Raw genomic sequence first — 8,082 nt, 5'->3', positions numbered from 1 at the left:
ATATAACGATGAAGAAGATGATGATGATTATAATTACTATTACTGCTACTAGTATAAGGAAGAAATAATATGGCCCAGAGAAAGGGTAACAACAGCATTTAGGGATAGTCTTTATAGCAAAAAGAGTTATTAACTTGGCAATTGGAGGGGTGGGAGAGGGAATCTGGCTCACCCATTCCTCTGAGTGTTACTCGCGTCACAAGAGACATATAAAAACAACATGATTGGCAATCTCTTCTTAATTAAGTCACAAAAAGAAACATTCAATCAAATTTCAGGAGAACCTAACATGTTGAGGAAGATGGAGGCAAATTAAGTTTAAAACACTTCAGACATTTTAGGACACATGGAAACAGATTCTGTTTATCATAAGGCAATGGTTGTGTGATTTTTTTTTTCCAGCGGCTTCCCGAGTCATCAGGTCAACAGGTTACATTCACTTACATGGTTGCTATTAAAATGAAGCTATATGCATTTCCACTTCAGTCACCCACATGCTAGTTAGTAGATAGCTCCAGTGGCCTTGGGAGGATCTGATCATGAGATCTTGGCCACATCCTCAGGTTCCAAGGAAGAGGAGTCATTTCATGCCAAGGACACCACAAACATTGACATGCCCATTGCCAACCATGAGAGGGCCAAAGTAGTGGTCTTCAGATTCAACAGCCTCAACCTCACTGCTTTCCCTACTGATTGCCTAACAGGCTTCATGACATTTGGAGTCAGAGCTGGGTTCAAATCCTGACTTTGTTAAACTATCGATATGACCTTGGGCAAGTCCCTTAAGCACTCTGGGTTACAATTTCTTCACCTGTAAAAAAAATGGGTGTTGGTTGGATGAGATCATATTTAAAATCCTTCCAGCCCTAAATTCTGATTCTTTGAGGGTAGGGGCCATTCATTTTCAATCATATATCCTAGTTTCCTTCTAAGTACCAACTATTACAGAGCATCTTGTTTTTTCACTTTTATTAATGGTATTCATAAAATACCTCACTAGTGAAATATAGCCTGTGTCTATTAGGCAGCATCCATGCATGGAGGGAAGGGCTAGTTTGATTATGGCCTGGAAGGATTCTGTTAGTTTGCAAAGTTTACCTCCACATGGCATATTGCAAAAAGCACTAGACTGAGAGACCTGATTCTGAGTTCCAGCTCTGACATTAATGGCATAGATAAATTACCTTGGGCAAGTTACTTTTCCTCAGTGCCTCAGTTTCCCTATCCATGAGATGGGTGTTTGAGGAGCAGATAGCTGCCATGATTACTGAAGTCCCTTTCAGCTCCAAAATTCTATGATTTGAACACATTTCCCCACTAAACCTCCGGACTAAGATTTAGCAGTCTCTTAGAGAAACTTGGTTCTGTGCCAAGTACTCATTTATTCATTCCTTCACAAGTCCCCTATTAAGATGAAAATACCTCTGGGAACAGGACTCATATCTGAAGATTTCATCATGTAACAACTTTACTCGTAGTTAATACCTTAGTAAGGAATAACTAAAACCAACAGAGACAAGTGTAACAGGAAAGAGAGATAAAATTTAATAGTGATAAAATTTTGGGTTCCAAAAAATTAATTGCAGAAGTGCAGCATGGGAGAGATTGGCTAGATGATGGGTAATGGGAAACGGACCTGGGGGCCAGGGAATGGTAATAATATAAGTCAGCAGTGTGGTCTGGCAAGCCAAAAAAAAAGTGAATGATATCATAGATTGCTTTAATAGAAATCTATGGTCTAGAAGTGTCAAAGGCAAAGGCTTCAGAAGAAAGAGACAGATCTGAAGAACAAACAGCTAGCTAAGAAAATGATATTAAAGAAGGGGATCTGGATTCTTGGACCCTGGCTTAAATTATAGGAATGATCAGCTCTTGGCCAGGTATGGAGTGCATCTAATAAGGGTTGGAAAAAATATACAGTCTCACATACAATCAAAAAAGCTTTATAATGAAATAGAACGGGGGAAAAACTGTCTATATGTATCCACAAAAATAGGTAATACAGAGAATACCATATTGAAAGAATAAAAGCAATAGGGATATGTAGAAATTTATAGGTTCCAAGAAGAAACGCAGCAGTAAAACTTATAGCTGCATTTATCTATATACAAATGTACCAAGTATAGATAATAAATAGGGTATCCTAGAGCTCCTAATGGGCAGCTGGGTGGACAGAGCACCTATCACTGGACTCAGTGGATAGAGCACCAGGCCTGGAATCAGGAAGTTCAAATCTGACCTCAGACACTTACTACCTATGTGACCCTGGGTAAGTCTTTTAACCCTGTTGTATGAGTTGGAGAAGGAAATGGCAAACAACTCCATTATCTTCACCAAGAAAACCCCAAATGGGGTCATAAAGAGTCGGACGTGACTGGAAAATGACTCAACAAAGAGATATTAGTTCAAGGAGGCAAGCTTGACAATATAAATATTTGAAGCTTGATAGGATGGGGCCCATGGCAGAAATATGGCTAAAAATGAAGATGACAGATAAATGGGGGGGGGGCTAGGCATAGCACTATATATTAAATGATATGCTCATGTACAGAAATCTAGGAAACCAGATTGGGGAAGCATAATGTGGAATATGTATGTGAAATCAAGAAAGGCAGAAAAAAAGAAGTGAGATTATTATGAGGGTATACTACAACCCACTTGGAATGAAAAAAGACGAATAATTGTATCACAAGTTCAACACAGAATCAGTCTGGTGCTTACAGACTTCATTTTTCTGGACATTTCCTGGAACTGTGCCAAAACTAGAGCATAATCATTTCTTGGCTTGCCTTAATGATAATTTTATCCTTCATAGGAACCAATAAAGGGACTTGCTCTCTTGACCCTGATTTTGACCAACAAGATTGAACTGGACGTTGAAGTAGAAATGGTTAGAACCTTTGGAGGAAGGGACCACCATGTTTTAGAATTTGTAATAAAGACGGAGAGGAAAGCCAGGCAAAATCTTGAGACGTACCCTAGATTTTTGGAGAATAGCTTTTAAAGGGATCACAGAAAAGATAGGTTAGATCAGACGGCCTAAAATTCCATAGGGGAAGTTTGTTCAGGAGGGATAGGAAGACTCTCAAGAATGAAATTCTAAAGATACAAGATAAAAGATATCTAAAGATACAATTGTAACTTAAGCCATGGTCCAAGAAACCAGATCTCATTCTTTATCTTTTCCTTTAACTCCAAGGAAATGGGTTGTCATCTGAAGAAACTGATTTGGATACACAGTGAAATTATCATCTAACTTAAGAGTTAAAAGAAATGTCCAAATGGTGGAAGAAAGGACAGGTAATTGAGGGTGAGTATGTCCTATAAGAGTCAGGAGTGCTAAAGCTCAGGATAAGCTGAGGCTGATGAGACAAACAAAGAATTAGACCTGTGATTCTACTGGTACAGGGAATTCTCAAGGAGGAAACTCCTACAAATGTAGCTCAGTGTCTGGTCCGCAATGAATCGTAGAAAACGAGACATTAATTTAATTTCCAGGGTCCCACAGCCAGTATTTGTTAGAAATGGGAGCTGAACTGAGGTTTTCCTGATGCCAAGACCAGTTCTCTATCCATCACACCACACTGCCTCTGAAAGTCACATCAGGGGAACAAGGAGATTCAAAGAAGGAAACAGGACTGCTGTTCAGTATGAATGGAAGGACAATAATGGAAGACGGAGGAAAGTGGAGTTGTTTAACTCTTATTTTGCTTTCAGAGAATGATTTTTTTTTTTGACCAGAAAGGATTGAACAAAACTGGCTTGCAGGGATTTGATAGAGAACATAAGTAGGGCAATAGTAAAAGAGCTCTTTGCTGAGTTTCACTGACCAGACTGATAAACTATTTTCTAAGGTAAGGGAAAAACCGATAGATGTGACTCCTGAGCTAATCTCAGTGATGTTGGAAAGATTATCTACAATAGAAAAAGTACTACAGGTTTGGAGAAGGTGCAGATCCTCATTCTTCCTTCTCCTCCTCCCTCCCCAAAGGAAGAAAGTAGGGCCTGTCTAAACTATAGGCTAGTGCGCTCTAGAAGTTTTACTAAAGGAACAGTTGGTAAATGTCTAAAAAAGGAAATGGTATGACTTTACAAACAGGTCATATATGAGACCAATCTCATTTACTTTTTTGGATGTGTTTACTAGAGAGGTAGGGATAGATCTACAGAATGCTGTAGATAATTTGCCTATTATTTTCGCAAACCATTTCACGTAGTCTGTCATGATAGTTATTGTTCATCCTTTGTTCTCGAAGAGGATCAATGACATCAGGAGGGTGATGTCTTGACTTGCGAGTGAATCGGATTTAAGTGAGGAAGAGCAGTTCAGAGCCATCAGCCTCAGTCTCCCCTCCAGAGTCATCAGAGTCCAGTGGCAAGAGTCAGTCAGGACAAATGGTGACAGCCCAGCCATGATGGTCTTATAGATTAGGTAAAGAGATGGGTGTTAGATGATAGTAGAGTTAGGGATCTGTGCTTGGAACTTTGCTATGTGGCACTTTTTATTAATTACTTGGATGAGATGGGGCATCTTTGGTGATGTGGATATTGTGCTGAGCATAGAATCAGAAAGAGGTGAGTTCAAATCACATTTCTGACATTTATCTTCTGTATGACCATAGGTGAAATCATTGTTTCTCTCAACCAGAGAACACCTGTTCTCTGAGCCTTAGTTTTATGCTCTATAAAATAAGAATGATATGAGTAGTCCCTAATTTGTAAGATTACAGTGAGGCTCAAATGAGATAATATATTTAAAATGCTTTGCAAATTTTAAAGTGCTAAATGTGAGATATTATTTATCTTTTCCCCCAGAACCTTGCATGTCATATATATCTAATGCTATGGAATGGAATGGAATAAAGGCACAGATGGCACCTTAGCAAGGTTGTAGAAGAGACATCATGAGGAGGGAGTACCTAACACCCTGGATGACAGTGTCAGGATCCAAAAAGATTTTGACAGGTTGGAACACTGGGCCAAATAGAATCAGATGAAATTCAATAGGGAATTTAAGATCTACAAGTGGGTTCAAAAATCAATTTAACCAGTGCAAGATGGGGGAAATGTTATTGGTTAGTGGTTTGTCTGAAAAATAGCTAGAGCTTTTAGTGGACTGAAAGAGTATGATACGGCAGCCAAAAAATCAATGCAAACTTCAGCTCCATTTAGACAGCCCTGGCTAGGGAGGGTTAGCCCAACTGTACTCTGCCACGTGCAAACCATCTCTGGCATGTTGTGTTCATTTCCAGGTGCCACATTTTAGGGGTAAGCTGGAGAGCAAGTATAAAAGGAAATCAGGATGCTGAAAGGACTTCAGATTATTTCACATGAGGAACAGTTGAAGCAACTGGGTCATGTTTCTCCTGGTGAAGAGATTTGGGACAGAAGGGTGGGTATCATCCTAGTTGTTTTTCAAGTATTTGAAGGTTTATCAGGTAGAAGAGGAATATATTTTTTCTATTGACCACAGAAGGCACAACTAAGATTATTAGGAAGACATTGCAAGAGCACAAATTTTTAGGTTTGATGTAAGGAAAAACTTCCACATAATTAGAAATATGGAAGAGATTGCCTTGGGAAGAAGTGGGTATCTTTCTTCAAGCAAAGGGTGGATGACCACTTCTAGAATTAAGTTACAGATAGGATTCTTTTTAGGCAGAGGTTGGCTTAGAAGGCCACGGAGGTCTCTCTGAATGATAAACTTCTGTGATTCTGCTAGTCCTACCATCTGATCCCCAGGTTAGACCTCATGAGTTGTGTTGTCTCATGTTCTAAGTGCCACATTTTAGGAAAGATGACATATGCGGGATTGGCAGGCAATATTAAACCACATTACATTAAAATTAAATTGAAGGAATTTGGAAGTACTTGTCCTGAGGAAGAGATTTAGGTAGGACATGACAACTCTTCAAATATCTATAAGGCTCTTAAATAGAGGAAAAATCATCACATACATCACCATTGGCATTCAATGGTGGTAGACTGCTAATACCTGTTCTAGTGAGAGGTAGCATGCTGCAGTGGACAGAACAATGGACTTTGAGTCAGGAAGAAAGATGAGTTCAAGTTCCACCTCTGAGACATTGGTTGTAGAAGCGTGGGCAAGTCATTTAACCTCTTTAAGACTCAATGTCCTCCTCTATAAATTGGGGTCAGTGATAGCATCTGCCTCACATTGTTGCTTGAGGATCAAATGAGTTAATATAGTTTTGGCAGGAGTTGCTGGAGGTTCTACTTTTCTGGCATAGGCTGTGAGAACTCAGAATTACCTCCATATCTCCAGGAGGTGATGGAGTAGGATAATTAATGGTAATAATAATAGTAGAGATAATAATAACTTTCTCCACTAACTCCAGCTTCCTCCAGCTTGACTCCTACCTTCTACAAAGATACCTTTTCTCGTCCTCCCCAATACTAATACCTTCTTTTTGAGTTTACTTTCAATTTACTTCGTATCTATCTTATGTGTATATAGTTGCTTGCATGTTGTTTCCCCCATTAGCATGTGATTTCTTTGAGGAGTGGGTCCATGTTTTTGTCTTTTAATGTATCCCTAGTACCCATCACATAGTGAGTGCTTATTAAATGCTTTTTGACTGATAGAGCCCAGATCATGCTTCATCCCATCTAGCCATCCATCAGGACACCAAGGCCTAGTCAGGTTGGCCACCACCGTCCACCTAGGAAGAGTGATCTTCTGGGCTTGGATCTCCAGAGACCTTACCCACCTCTACCTCAGAGAAATTAATGCACTCAACTTTGGGATGGGTCTTGGTGTGGCATTGCCTGGATTGGAGGATGAATGAATCACTTTAGTGCTGGCCCCCAAACCCTTAGACCAATCTTCATCCCATCCAGTCACCTAACGGGCCATCAACACCTAGCTAGCATGGGGCATCTGGTTGTCTGCCCTCCCTCTGCTGCCATATAATACTTTCCCCACCTTCTACTTTTCACTTTTGCTTAAGGCAAGAAAAATCAAATCATTATTACTATTGCCATTAGAAAGGGTATGCCAATCTATTGCCCTGGACTATTCACAATTGTTGGCACTACCTAGACTAGGGGTTCTTAACCTATTTTATGTTTTGGGCTCCTTTGGAAGTCTGGTGAAACCTATGGACTCTTCTTAAATCACTGAAGGAAATGCTAAGTTTAAGTTAGAGGTTAATAAAATTTTTTCCAAGTTTTTAGACCTCCTGAAATCTATCCATGAAGTCCTTGATGGGGAGACTATTGACCCTAGATTATGAAATCCTGATCTAGACCAAAGCTGTTTTCCTGGCCACCACTTCCTGATGAATATTGTATCCCCTTAGTAGAATGTAAGCTCCTTGGGCACAGGGACTGACTCATTTTTGTCTGTTTCTTCAGTTCCCAGCATAGTGCAGGCACCTGATAGACACTTGACAAATGCTTCATAGTTCATTGATTGATGTGACTATTGGTTTTTGAAGTTTATGTCAAAGAGACACAAACTCTGGCAGATGCTACCTTCTTGAAAACTTTGAAGTACAGGGGACCAGCCTAGTTAAGTGTAGGTAGGGCTCTTTCCCGCAGAGCAACCAGGGAATTATTTATTTTGGGGCCAGATTACATCATAAAATCACCAACGACTAAGGCAAAGAGGTAGTGGGTTCATACCACCAACACGGGGAACCACACAGTGAACAACACTTTTGCAGTATTGAGGTAAGACTGTTTGGTTTGGAATTGTGACCTCATTTGTGGGAGGGGATACTTCTGGTATGTAAAATCCCTCCCAAGGCAGATCCTCATATGTGACTGATAGTGTCAGAGTTACATGGGGCATTGAGAGGTTATGATTTGTCTCATTGCTAGCATGTCTTAAAGGCAGAACTTGAACTCAGTTCTTAACTCTGAAGCTGCTCCCTGTTCACAGTGCAGAAGAGTGTACATTAATATAGCACTCAGGAGTTATAGGATGCTTTTCCATGCAATATGTTATTTGATTCTTGTAATGGATAAATAGTTTGATATAATAGGTAGAGTGCTGGATTTGGGGATCAGGAAGACCTTAGTTCAGATCTTGCCTCTGATACTAGCTATTTGACCTTT

The 8,082-nt window shown here is 39.9% G+C and overlaps 1 protein-coding gene across 2 annotated transcripts in view; it reads right to left on the bottom strand.

Moving 5' to 3' along the window:
- GRIA1 (glutamate ionotropic receptor AMPA type subunit 1) overlaps positions 1-8,082 on the bottom strand; it is a 192,073-nt gene that overhangs the window by 23,910 nt on the left and 160,081 nt on the right. The window lies entirely within an intron of this gene.

This window comes from Trichosurus vulpecula, chromosome 3 (assembly GCF_011100635.1).
Source record: "Trichosurus vulpecula isolate mTriVul1 chromosome 3, mTriVul1.pri, whole genome shotgun sequence".
Lineage (NCBI taxonomy): Eukaryota > Metazoa > Chordata > Mammalia > Diprotodontia > Phalangeridae > Trichosurus > Trichosurus vulpecula.
Note: the sequence above shows the minus strand (reverse complement) of the source record. Positions and strands in the feature narration are given on the sequence as shown.